Source organism: Triticum aestivum, chromosome 1B, assembly GCF_018294505.1.
Source record: "Triticum aestivum cultivar Chinese Spring chromosome 1B, IWGSC CS RefSeq v2.1, whole genome shotgun sequence".
NCBI classification, from domain to species: Eukaryota; Viridiplantae; Streptophyta; class Magnoliopsida; order Poales; family Poaceae; genus Triticum; species Triticum aestivum.
In genome coordinates, this window is record NC_057795.1 from 684,780,883 (window position 1) to 684,793,966 (window position 13,084).

Here is a 13,084-nt window from a genome sequence, read left to right on the forward strand (position 1 = left end):
ATCCCGGTTAACAAAAAGAAAAGTTGACTTGCAAATCAGGCATTAAATTTTACCTTGTTACCTACAATTTGAGTTTGTAGCCTTGTATAAGGGAATGGAGGGAGTAACACTATTATGGGGTGGACAGGGGGCATTTGCCCCCCCCCCCCCGCGCCGTCGACGCACTTCACCATGTTGTATTGATTGAATAGTCATTTATGCTAAAGTACATGGTACATGTATCTTATTATTATTATTTGCAGCATATAATCAGTATGTACAAGATATACGCGCTGTCCTGCGCGCTCTGTCGTGCTACAGCCTCTGATGGCCACGCGACAGCTCATGATCATCATACCCATGTTGGCAGCTCAGTTATACTTTCGGAGTATGCGGACGTTTTTCGGCAAACTACGAGCACGCAGTGCATGACGTGACCGTGAGGTCCGTTGCCACAGAAAGAAAATATACTGTATTCACTGCGTACGCTCGTGTCGTCGAGGGACCGATACCGATGTGGGACTCACAATGTCCGGGTAGACTTTTATGGTTCAGAACTTTGGAGATTGTAACTTTGGAGATCCAATAAAGAGCAGGACTTTGAAAATAAAAAGATTGGTATTTTGAGAATGACGACCTTCAGATTCCATGGTTAAGAAAAAACAGCTCGCCCCTGTCGCTTTGGACAAGGCGTGATCATCGCCGTGTGCGAATACATGAAGTTTGATTTGCTTACTATGGTAAGGTACTTACCTAGTACTCCCTCCGTCTCATAATATAAAAACGTATTTCAATCTATGTTCTTATATTATGGGACGGAGGGAGTAGTTGATACAATGACTTAACTAGCTAATGCTCCACAAAAACTGCAGAAAACCGGTACTTCAGAAGGTCCGGTACCTTGAGAAGCTCCACTCCCAATTCTTGTTACATGACTCACCTACACGATCACGCACCACAAAACATTCGCGGGCATTCGTTTTGGCTACAGGTTCCAAAGATGCTGCTAGCGTCATTGCACATGGGGCCTTGCCTCCCTTCTTCTACTCACGTACAACAGCATGGACCGCTACATCCTGACAGTGGCACAGCTTATGTTTCCTACTACCGGGTGTATTTATTCCCATATCTCATATATTAACATGTGATACTATATATATATATTACTTTATTTCTGCTAATAAATTTATAAACATAGAACTTGCATGTTTGAACTCGACACCTCAAAATGGAGAGCAAATATCAACACACAATATCTTCAACTACGCCATCTCCTCCTTGTTTGCTGCTAAAATTATCCAAAATACCTAATTACAGACATAATTAAGCAAATTAAAAGTTGATCTAAAAGAATTAAACTAAGATAGTTTCGAGATTTTTTTTTACTACCTACGGTTTCCTAACTCTACCACCTAGGTGATCTAAACATAGCACACAAAATAACAGTCATGTAATAATGCGAACACCAATTACAGTAGTATTTTTGTTCTTAATTACAACAGTAAGCACATCTTGCATGCCAAAATGAAAAACGCATTCGAAGGACCTAACGCCGGTCTACAATATCTACAAATAGTTACTGTGAAAAATCCTCATCTAAACCTCATAAACTTTAAACAAAATTACTAATTACAACTTAACGGCAACACGAGCTAACAAAATCGTGCATGTGAAAGAAAATACCATAGCTGGACAGAACTAATATTGATCTACAACGCTTTTAATTACATCTTCTCAAAATTCCTACTATAAGCGCAACACATCATCAGGTGACATTTCTAAAATTTCAGTAGTACAACATGACATAGCTAATTATGAGCTCAATAACCAACAAGTTTAGAGTAAAATTCATTACAGGTCCTCTTACTCGCGCTGGCGTCAGCTTTAGTCCCTGTGGTTATAAATACCCGAATTACCATCCATATACTTGCTCTAGGGGTTCACTTCGGTCCATATATACGATTTTGTGTACGTATACGCTGATCTGGCCGCGTCAACGCTCGCCACGCGTGCTTTGACTGCCACGTAGTTAGGGGAGAAGAAATACTCAGCAATTCACGGGGATCCGGGGGTGTTTTTGCAAAAATGACCTACACAGCTCGCCGTTCCTGCTAGTCCTGCTGCTGGGCGTCGCGCGGCTACGCGACGCAGCTTGCCGTGGCGCTTAACCAGGACGGCGTGCTGCTTCTCTCCTTCAAGTCCTCCCTCCTTGCCGACCACCTCAGCTCCATCTCCGGCTGGGGCTACGCCGGCGCCACGCCCTGCACCTGGAACGGCGTCGTCTGCATGGCCTTCCCCGCCACGTCGTCGTCGGACCAGATGAGGGTCGTCAGCGTCGTCCTTCCCAACGAGCAGCTCGTCGGCCCCATCTCGCCGGAGCTGGGCCGGATCGATCACCTCCGCGACCTCGATCTCTCTGGCAACGCGCTCAACGCACCCTCCCCATTGACCTGTTCTGCGTGCTGGAGTTCCACATCCTCTCGCTCGCCAGCAACGGCATCACGGGGGCGCTGTCGGAGCACGTCGGCCTCCTGCGCAGCCTCTGTGCCCTCAATCTCGCCGGCAACGCGCTCTCCGGCGCCATACTGGGGAACCTCACCCTGCTCCGGAACCTCATCGCTGTCTCCCTCGCCGGCAACTACTTCTCCGCAAAGTGCTCTGTGTATATTAGTGCATTTAAAGTCTGCTCGAACTGATGTTCAGATTCATCCATAGTTTATAGAGTAGTAGTACGTGCGTGCTGGTGATCAGTCGACGACCATGCATGTGTGTCTGTGCGACATGTGCTTAATCATGCAGGGTATCATCGGCGTCCTCCGCACTGCCAATCTGCTCCTCGTCGGCCTCGCGTGCTGTAGTGTGCTAGTCGCCACCGCCGGCGGGGTGGACGGCGTGTTCAAAGTCATGGACTACGGTGCTCTCGGCGACGGGACCACGGACGACACCAAGGTACGCACGCGCCCGCTCTCCGTCGATAATACTGGCGTATACCTGATGGCCGGATGTGTGTTGACTATCTGTACCGTGTGCGAAGGCGTTCGCGGACGCATGGGCGGCGGCGTGCGACGCCACTGGCTCATCGACGACGCTGCTCGTGCCGGCGGCAAAGTCATTCCTCGTCGGCCTCACCAAGTTAAGTGGGCCATGCGCCTCCACCAGAATCACCGTCCAGGCACGCACCGCTCGTCCGTCCTTCCTGATCTGGGCCGTGTTTTGGCTTCATCTGACGGTCCGGAAAACTTGCTTTGGTTGTCACAGGCCATGGGCACGATTACGGCGCTGCCGGCGGGCGCATGGAGCAAGAAGAAGAACTATTGGGTGATGTTCTACCAGATCGACGGGCTCACGGTTACCGGCAACAGCACCGGCATGCTCGACGGCAGAGGCGAGACGTGGTGGAGCGATAAATGCAAACACGGTGATGATGTGAGAAGCCCAAGTCAACTCTTAAGGAATTTCTTTAATTCCTCCTTGCATTTGACAAGTGCCTTTTGATTTATCAATCTTCTCCGGAGAGAAAGTATTTAATGGTCGATATTTTCTTTCAGGATCGTGTAACCTCCTCCTCGACGCCGCCCGCGATCCTGCTGCGCCTGCACCTCCGCCGGTGAGCCGCAGCAGCCGGTGCCGCCTAGTGCTCCGCAACGTCAGCTGCCGCGCGAGCCCCGACGAGCTGCTCGCCATCGTCGGCCCCAGCGCCGGCAAGTCCATGCCGCTCGAGATCCTCTCCGGCCGCCTTGAGACCAGCTCCTCCCCTCCTACTGACCTCCGCGCCAATGGCTCGCCTATGGACGCCACGGGCTGCGGCCGTGCGCCGCCTCTGCGGCTACACCACGCACCCAGCGCGACGTCGTCTTCCCGCTGCTCACAGTGCGCAAGACGCTCCACTTCAGCCGGCGTCGGACTGGTGGAGCACCACCACGGCGTTGGTGTCGGCCGTCCTGCAGTCCTGCGCGCCCCTGGCGGCGACCCCAAACCCGAGCGGCACGCCGGCCATGGACATGACGATGACGCCATCGCCGGACTGGTGTTCTCGGTGATGCGCGCGAGCGTGGACTTGGGCACGGAGTTGCCGAAGAGGAACGGGCGCTCCGTGTCGGGCTTCAGCCAGATGCAGCGGCGCGCGGGGGCGGCGATGAGGTTGAGCGCGTGGACGGTGAGGTGGAAGGCGCCGCCGTGGGTGAACTTGCCGATGGGCGTGCCGACCCTGGCGAGGCGCGTGCGGGACACGGCGGTGCCGCGGCGGACGAGCGACTCGGAGGCGTAGAAGACGCGGTTCTTGTGGAGGCGGAGGCAATAGCGGCCGGGCTCCGGGTCGGGGCCCTCCACGGACGCCCAGCAGCAGGACTAGCAGCAACGGCGAGCTGTATAGGTCATTTTTGCAAAAACACCCCCGGACCCTCCCCTGCTGAGTATGCCTTCTCCCCTAACTACGTGGCAGTCAAAGCACGCGTGGCGAGCGTTGACGCGGCCAGATCAGCGTATACATACACAAATAGTATATATGGACCGAAGTGAACCCCTAGAGCAGTATATGGATGGTATTTCGGGTATTTGCAACCACAGGGACTAAAGCTGGCGCCAGCGCGAGTAAGAGGACCTATAGTGAATTTTTCTCACAAGTTTATATCGTGCATGTGCAAAAACTGCATGTATTGCATAGCTCGTACCTTGATGTTCAATTTATTGGTTTACTTCTCACGACAAATCCCTGCTCCAAATGACTCTCCAAAATGCCTACAACATCAGAGGATACATAATTAGGGACTAATCAAATAGAACAAAAAATAGTGTGCGTGCGAGCGAAAAACACAAAAAATGATAGATCTTACCTTGATCTATCTTTTTCTTAAACTACAACATCTTCTGAACCGGCCTTCAAACCGATCAAAATAGCAGTCAAGGTGGCTATTTTCTTTACTGCTTGTACACATTGAGAGAGAGAGAGAGAGAGACATTGGAAAGCGAATAGAGGGGTGATGTCGGCACAACCAAACAACACTTACCAACCAAGAGTGTCGCGTGCAGCAGGAACAGAGGCTGCCGCCACATCACATCCCATGGTGGCAGGTTTCAAGTGGTGCTCCCGTTCCGTTACCTGTCTCCGCCTCGCTTCAAATCCTGTAATACAAGGGGTTGCCGCCACCGGCTGCGGCGGTAGGGCTTGTTGCTTCCGGCCATGGCAGCACTTGACACGTGTTGCTTGCCAGGTCTGTCGCCACGATAATTTTGGTAATTGCACTCGTAGGTGGTCTTTTCTGGCATTACACTCATGCAGGTCGGCTATAACGGAAAAAAAAATCCGACTGCAAGTGCTTTTTGGAAATTGCACGTTGCTTCCTGTTCTCCTGATTCTGCTACCACCAGCCCCGTCCTGATTTGAGAACATGCCCACCGACAATTATCCTAAGAGAAAAATTCATTGCAGGTCCATTTACTTGTACTGGCGTTAGCTTTAGTCCATGTGATTATAAATACCCGCAATACGGTCATCAAACTTGCTCTAGGGGTCATCTACGGTCCATTATATGGTTTTGTGTACGTATGCGATGAGCTGGCCCGAGTCAACGGATGCAAAGTGTGCTTTGACTGTCACATGTGCCCAGCTCGCTCGAATACGCAGGAACCAGGGGTGTTTTTGCAAAACTGGCAGTTATTAAAAGATCCCCTTCCCACCTGGCCGGATCAAGCTGTTAACATGTATGTATGTAGCGCGCACTACTACTTCCTAGATTGTAGGATCTCAACTAATTCTCTCGGCCTGCGTGCCTCGTCCATGGGGTGTATATATGTAACACTGATGTATGTGGCATAATCAATACAAGAGAGCAAGTTTACTCTCCAACTTGGTATCAGTAGTCTCCAGGCCGCCGCCATGTCGGAGCAGCACTCGTCTTCCTCCTCCGCGGCGACTCTCTCCGCCACCTCGTCGCCTTCCCTCTCCGGCACTGCTCCCTCTGCGGCCTCCTCCAGCGCGGGCACCTCCCCCTTCATCTTCGGCACTCTTCCGGCTAACCCTAGCGCCACTGCCCCCGCTTCCTCTCAATTCGCTCCCCTCTTCTCCTCCACCGCGCCGCAGCCATCGCCCCCGGCCAAGCACCCCATCCTCAACGTCGACATCACCAACCACACCCGCTTTCTCCTCAATCCCGCCGAGCACAATTACCACAACTGGAAATCGTTTTTCCTCATGGTCCTCCTCCGTTACGGCGTCATGTATCTCATCGAGCACCCACCCCCACCCAACGCCACCAGCCAGTACCTCGAGCTCGACACCCACGTCGCCCTCGCCATGTATGCCACCCTCTCTGATCAGATCGTAGATCACGTGATCGGCGCCACCACCACCTTCGATCTCTGGTCTCGGATCCGGGATTATTTCCTCGCAAATTGCGCGGCCCGGTACATGATACTCAATCGTCAGTACCGCAACCTCAAGCAGGGCGACCTCTCCGTTGACGAGTACGCACGCCGCATGAAGCTCCTCACCGCTGGCCTCGCCGACATCGACCATGCTGTCTTTGAGGTGGATCTGACCACGCAGTTCCTTCACGGCATCGACGGCCGCCTCGACATGATCCGAGTCGTGCTGGGGGACACGGTTCCCCTGCCCCCTTTTGAGACCGTGTTCTCGCGCCTGAAGCTCGCCGAAGAGAACCTCGCTCAGCGCATCGCCGACGCCCGGGCCACGGTCCTCGCCGTCCATGGGCTCGATGGGCCCTCCGGTGGCTCCGGCTCCACCAGCGGTGGCAGCTCCTCTTCCCGTCCGGGCGATCGGGCGGATCGTCCCCTGGACCGGGCGCCTGGGCGCGACTACAACAACCGCAGCGACGCTGGTGACCGCGGTGGTGAGAGTGGACGCGGTCGTGGCCGTGGTCGTGGCCGTGGCGGGCGCAATGGCCAACAGGGACGTGCATGGCGGCCCCTCCACCGCGCCGTTCAACCCCTACATGGGGTTCTTCGCCCCGTACGGCATGGCCATCCCTCCACCGCGTCCCGGCTGGGTACCCCCGAACGCCGCCGGCGTCCTCGGTCCCCGTCTGGGCTCCCATGCTCAGGCGTACCCGATGCAGTACTCCTCCTATCAGCAGCCGTCTTGGGATCACCTGGCTCTCCTTCACGCCGCCTACAGCAACCAGGGCTTCAACAACGCCGCGTCGTCCAACGAGTGGTACCTCGACAGCGGCGCCTCCAACCACGTCACTGGCAATCCTGGTGACCTCAGCCACTCGAGTTCTTCCTTACAGCGTAAATTTTCTAGCATTGTTGTAGGCAATGGCCACCACCTTCCCATCCACGCCACCGGCTCGACCTCCCCCCCCCCCCCACACAATTTTCAGCTGCGCAACATCCTCTTCTCCCCCTCTGTCACCACTAGTCTCATCTTCGTTCGCCAATTTACCAAAGATAATTGTTGTTCCGTCGAGTTTTACCCATTTGGCTTTCTTGTGAAGGATCTTCGAACCAGGAGGGTAATCCTGATCTCCGCTAGCTCCGGCGACCTCTACCCGTTCTTCGGCAATAACACGACGCGGTGCACTGCCCTCTCCGCTAATACCTCCGATGGTGATGTGCGGCATCGTCGACTCGGCCATCCAAGCACACAATCCTTCCATGCCATTACTAGTAGTTTTCCCTTTCCGTGTAATAAGCCATATAATGGCCCTTGTAATGCTTGCCAACTAGGGCACCAACCTAGACTACCTTTCCTTTCCTCCACTAGCCGCACCAATGCTCCGTTTGAGCTCATTCATTGTGATCTATGGACCTCTCCGGTCGTGAGTTTTTCTGGCTATGAATATTACTTGGTTGTACTCGATGATTTCTCTCACTTTTCTTGGTCTTTTCCGTTACGGCGCAAATCAGACACGTCCCTAACCCTACAACGTCTCTTTGCTCATGTACGCACCCAATATAATGTTGTCATCAAGGCCCTCCAATGTGATAATGGTGGTGAGTTCATTAACTCCACCCTCCGTTCCTTCCTCTCTACCCATGGCATCTCCTACCGCTTTTCATGCCCCCACACCTCCCCTCAAAATGGCAAGGCCGAACGACTCCTACGAACAACAAATGACGTTGTGCGCACCATAATTTTCCAAGCTAACCTCACTCCCTCCTTTTGGGTGGAGGCCCTTCACACAGCCACGTACCTCCTTAATCGTCGCCCCTCCCGTGCCATTCATGGTCATACACCTTACTATCGCCTCCATGGCATCCACCCCACCTACGACCATCTTCGAGTCTTCGGTTGCCTTTGCTTCCCTAATCTCTACGCCACCTCCTCCCACAAACTTGCACCGCCGTCCTCTCGCTGTGTCTTCTTGGGCTACCCACTCGAACACAAAGGCTACCAATGCTACGACTTAGACTCGCGCCGCGTCATCGTTTCCAGACACGTTGTTTTCGACGAGACAATTTTTCCCTACGTCTCTCCCACAACAACACCCAGCTCAACCCCAGCCACAAACGATCCCAACCGAATCTCGCTGTCGCCGCGTGCTCCCGATCCCAACGCACCAGCTGGACCCCACCACTCGTGCGCACCCGATCCACCTAGCGATCCGCCAATCACGTCGCCCCGCACACCGGTCACCCAATCCCCCCGCTCCACGCGCTCCACCCCCACACGTTCCGCCAGCCCGACCGAATCCTCCTCGCCTCCCGCGCCGTCCCCACCCGCTGGCCCGCAGCGCACTACCCCTGCCTGCCCCTCTGCCACTGAATCCACCTCGGATCGCACGCCCACCTCGGCCGCTTCTCCTCTGACCGCATCCCCCTCGGATCACGCGTCCAGCTCCGGCCCCAGTGATTCCCATGCAGCCTACCGCACACCGCCACGTCACCCTCCCCATGCAATATCAATCCAACCTCCAATCAACGCGCATAAAATGCGCACACGCGCCAAATCCGGCTTCTGCCAACCTCGGCGCCTCTTTCTCACCACCCAACAGGACTCCAACATCTCACCCATCCCCGCCACGTATCACTCAGCCCTTCGCGACCCCCATTGGCTACATGCAATGCAAGATGAATTTAACGCTTTAATCAAGAACTCGACTTGGTCTTTGGTTCCAAACCCTGCAGGTATTAATGTGGTCACAGGCAAATGGATATCCCGTCACAAATTCAATCCAGACGGGTCCTTGGCGCGATACAAAGCTCGGTGGGTTGTTTGAGGCTTCACTCAAAAGGAAGGCGTGGACTATGAGGAGACCTTTAGTCCGGTGATGAAACCGGCCACGATCCGTGTGGTTCTCAGCATCGCCACTTCTGGTTCTTGGCCTATACATCAACTTGATGTCAAGAACGCATTTCTTCATGAAGAGCTCAAGGAGACAGTCTATTGTGCCCAACCATCCGGTTTCATAGACACATCTCACCCGGATCACGTTTGTCTCCTCCGTAAGTCTCTCTACGGCTTGAAACAAGCCCCACACACGTGGTTTCATCGATTTAAGGCCTTCCTCTTATCTCTTGGTTTTCATGCCTCCAAGAGTGATTCCTCCCTCTTCATTATGTCCCACGGGTCCTCCATTGCTTACCTCCTAGTCTACGTTGATGACATCATTCTCACCGCTAGCACATCGCATATCCTTCACTCCATCATACACTCACTCAAAGCCGAGTTTTCCATGACAGACCTCGGTGAGCTCCATCACTTCCTTGGCATTAATGTCACACCCAACACATCTGGCCTCTTCTTGAGTCAGCAACAATACACACTTGAGGTTTTGGATCGCGCTCACATGCTAAACTGCAAGCCAGTGTCCACCCCCATCGACACCACCGCCAAACTATCTGCTACCGCTGGCCTCCCCCTTTCCAACCCAACCACCTATCGCAGCATTGCCGGTGCCTTGCAGTATCTCACTCTTACACGACCGGACATCTCATATGTGGTGCAACAAATTTGTCTGTTCATGCATCAACCACGGGATACGCACATGCATCTCATCAAGCGTGTTCTTCGCTATCTTCGGGGTACCACCCACTTTGGCCTTCAGCTCTACAGGTCATCCTATCTTGATCTCGTGGCCTATACCGACGCCGATTGGGCGGGTTGCCCTGACAAGCGAAAATCCACGTCGGGGTTTTGTGTCTTTCTCGGCAACAGCTTGATATCTTGGTCCTCCAAACGCCAGCCGACAGTTTCCCGTTCCAGCGCCGAGGCCGAATACCGCGGCGTCGCCAACTGCGTTGCCGAATCCTGTTGGGTCTGCCAGCTTCTCCACGAACTCCGGCGCCCCCCTTCTCGAGCCACCATTGTCTATTGTGACAACATCAGTGCATCCTACCTATCTTCTAATCCGGTTCAGCATCAGCGCACTAAACACATCGAGATTGATCTCCACTTTGTCCGTGATCGCGTGGCACTCGGCGAAGTACGAGTTCTCCATGTTCCCTCCAGTTCACAGTTTGCAGACTTGTTCACCAAGGGGCTTCCTTCACAGGTCTTCACTGAGTTTCGATCCAGCTTGAACGTTCTTCCAAACGGCGTTCCAGCTGCGGGGGGGTGTTAACATATATGTATGTAGCGCGCACTACTACTTCCTAGATTGTAGGATCTCAACTAATTCCCCCGGCCCGCGTGCCTCGTCCATGGGGTGTATATATGTAACACCGATGTATGTGGCATAATCAATACAAGAGAGCAAGTTTACTCTCCAACTCAAGCCACCTGGTCGGGTTGGACCGAGCCACTCCCCTGCTTCTCCCTTTTCCCTTCTCCCCTGGTTCGTCGTCGCTGCCGAGGTGGTTCGTCATCTCCGGCGTTGGCGAGCGGGACGGTGATCGCGTGGCGCAGGACCATGTTGCTGCTCCAGCGATGGAAACGGTAGCCTTCCCAGCCCGCCGCCGCCAGCTTAGACCCCGAGAGGATGGTCAGGATCGTCTTCTCCGGCGAGGCGCCAGCAGGGACCGAAGCTGCTTCTGCTTTTGGCGGGCCGGCGGCAGAGTCCAAGGGGAAGAGCAGCCACGACAAACGCGAGTTCCGCTCCGTGCCGGCCTCGTCAGGCCGTGGCAATGAGCCTCACGCTCCACGCCATGGCAGACGATGGTCGTGTCGCGCCTCCACCCCCCTCCCCCCGGCGCTGCCCAGGCATCGGCTCCAGGCTCGCAGTAGCAGTACGGCCCCCGCTGCCGGCCATGATGGGGGCGCGCGCGGGGACGGCAAAGATCGCAACCACATAAGACATGGTGCAGCCGATGCAGTACCTGTACGTGAGAGCGTCGTCAAGGCGCACGACTTGCCCAGCATGGACCTCACCGGCCGGCGCGCTGGACCCGTACGTGGAGGTGAAGCTCGACAACTCCAAGGGCGTCACGCGGTTTCAGGCTGGAGTAGTCACGCTCCCAGTCGCACCTCCACTGCCGTTGGTGGTTGTCGTCCACGCTGCCCCTGCCGCTGCATGGGGGTCTAGACTCTAGAGCGGCGGGTGCGCCGGCGGGTACAGGTGCTGGGCGCTGAAATTGTTCAGAACCAACAATACTAATTTCTCATGCTTGGGAATCGGAGCTGCAGAAAATCCTGAACTTAACTGAAGACTGTTAAGTCTGAATAAATTGTCCAAGTGTTGAGAACCAAAAATTGCAAATTCCTCTTGTTTGGTACTCACACAGGAAACTGAAGCAAAACCCCCTTGACGGCCCAAAAATGCTAGACATACAAAGACTTACACGCTTTTACACGCTCCTTCTATCTAACAACCAATCACAAACCTCTCTCCCCCCTGATTTTCAGGAGGTGGGCCGCCCCGCTCACCTATTGACCAATCAAGGTTAACCATTCTGTAAAAGCCTGTAAATCGTTTGCACGTGTAGCATTGCCGGGCAACGAAAGCTGCAGATTTTACGGAAGGATTAATTGTGAGGCTAATGGATGGATGGATCAGAGAAGCTAGCTAGTGGCACACGTACGGTCTTGGCGTCGCCGAGGGTGCTGCTGGCGATGGCACAACCCGGTGTGGTGGCAGACGTTTGCCTTCTCCGGCGCCCACCTGCCGGCCAGTTAGCTCGAGGTCATCGTCATGGGCAAGGACGCGCTCCGTGACGACTTCGTCGGCCGCGCCGACAACCCCAGCCGCCGTGCTCATCGAGCAGTTCCCGGACATGGAGACCGCGGACTGCGAGCGCGTGCACGGAGTCTTCTGCGGCCTCGCCAAGCAGATCGCGTAGTGCAAGGACGCCTACGTCTGCCGCCAGTCCGACGTGCCGGAGGTGGAGGTCATCACGCAGAAGAAGCTAGAGCTCATGGACGAGTTCATCTGCGGGAGGCGCGGCGCCGAGTCGCAGCAGAGGCTACCGCCGCCATCGCCGGAGCCGTCCAGTCCGGAGCCAGAGGTCGAGGAGTAGGACATGAATGCCACCAGGGCCATTCCGGCGCCCGCGGAGCCGCCGGCTGCCGTGGAGCTGGAGCAGGATGCCGGCGAGACAGCGCAAGCTGAGCATGAGGCTCCGTTGATCACAACCAACTTGGTCGACGAGGAGACAGACTTCTTGAACTTGAAAGTGGAGTAGTGGACGCCATGTCTGTCGCCCTGTCCATGGCCGAGATCTGCTCCGCGTACCCGACCTCCGGCGGCCTCTACTACTGGAGTGCCAAGCTCGCCGGCAAGGAGTGGGCGCCGAGCCCGAGACCTGCTCTGCTCGTTGCACCGCCTGGCGCGCGACCTCTCCGCGGCGAGAGGCCTGAGGCCTGCGCCGTTCTTGCGCTCCATGCCGACCGTGATGTGCACCGGTAGCCGTTGGTTCGCGCCAAGGTGACCGTCGCAAAGGGCGGCTCGCTCCTTACGCCGGTGCTGCTGCGCGACAACGGGCTGAAGAACCCGCACATCGGCAAGAACCTCCACCTTACCCAATCGCCATGGTGAGGGGCAGGTTTATATTTCAGGCGATTTTGCAAAAAAGCCCCTGGTTTCAATCATATTCAGGAGGACGAGTGTGGGGACGGCGACGTGGCAGTCAGCGCCCGCGTGGCTTGAGTTGACTGAGACCAGATCAGCGAATACATATAGCAAACCGTATAATGGACAGTAGATGACCTCTTAAATCAAGTTTGGTGACCGTATTGCGGGTATTTGTAACCATAAAGACTAAAACTAAC

At 54.9% G+C, this 13,084-nt stretch overlaps 1 pseudogene; it reads right to left on the minus strand.

The window, feature by feature from the left end:
* Window positions 1-3,848: 3,848 nt before the first annotated feature.
* LOC123082529 (60S ribosome subunit biogenesis protein NIP7 homolog) lies at window positions 3,849-5,856 on the minus strand (annotated as a pseudogene).
* Between the last annotated feature and the right edge of the window lie 7,228 nt (window positions 5,857-13,084).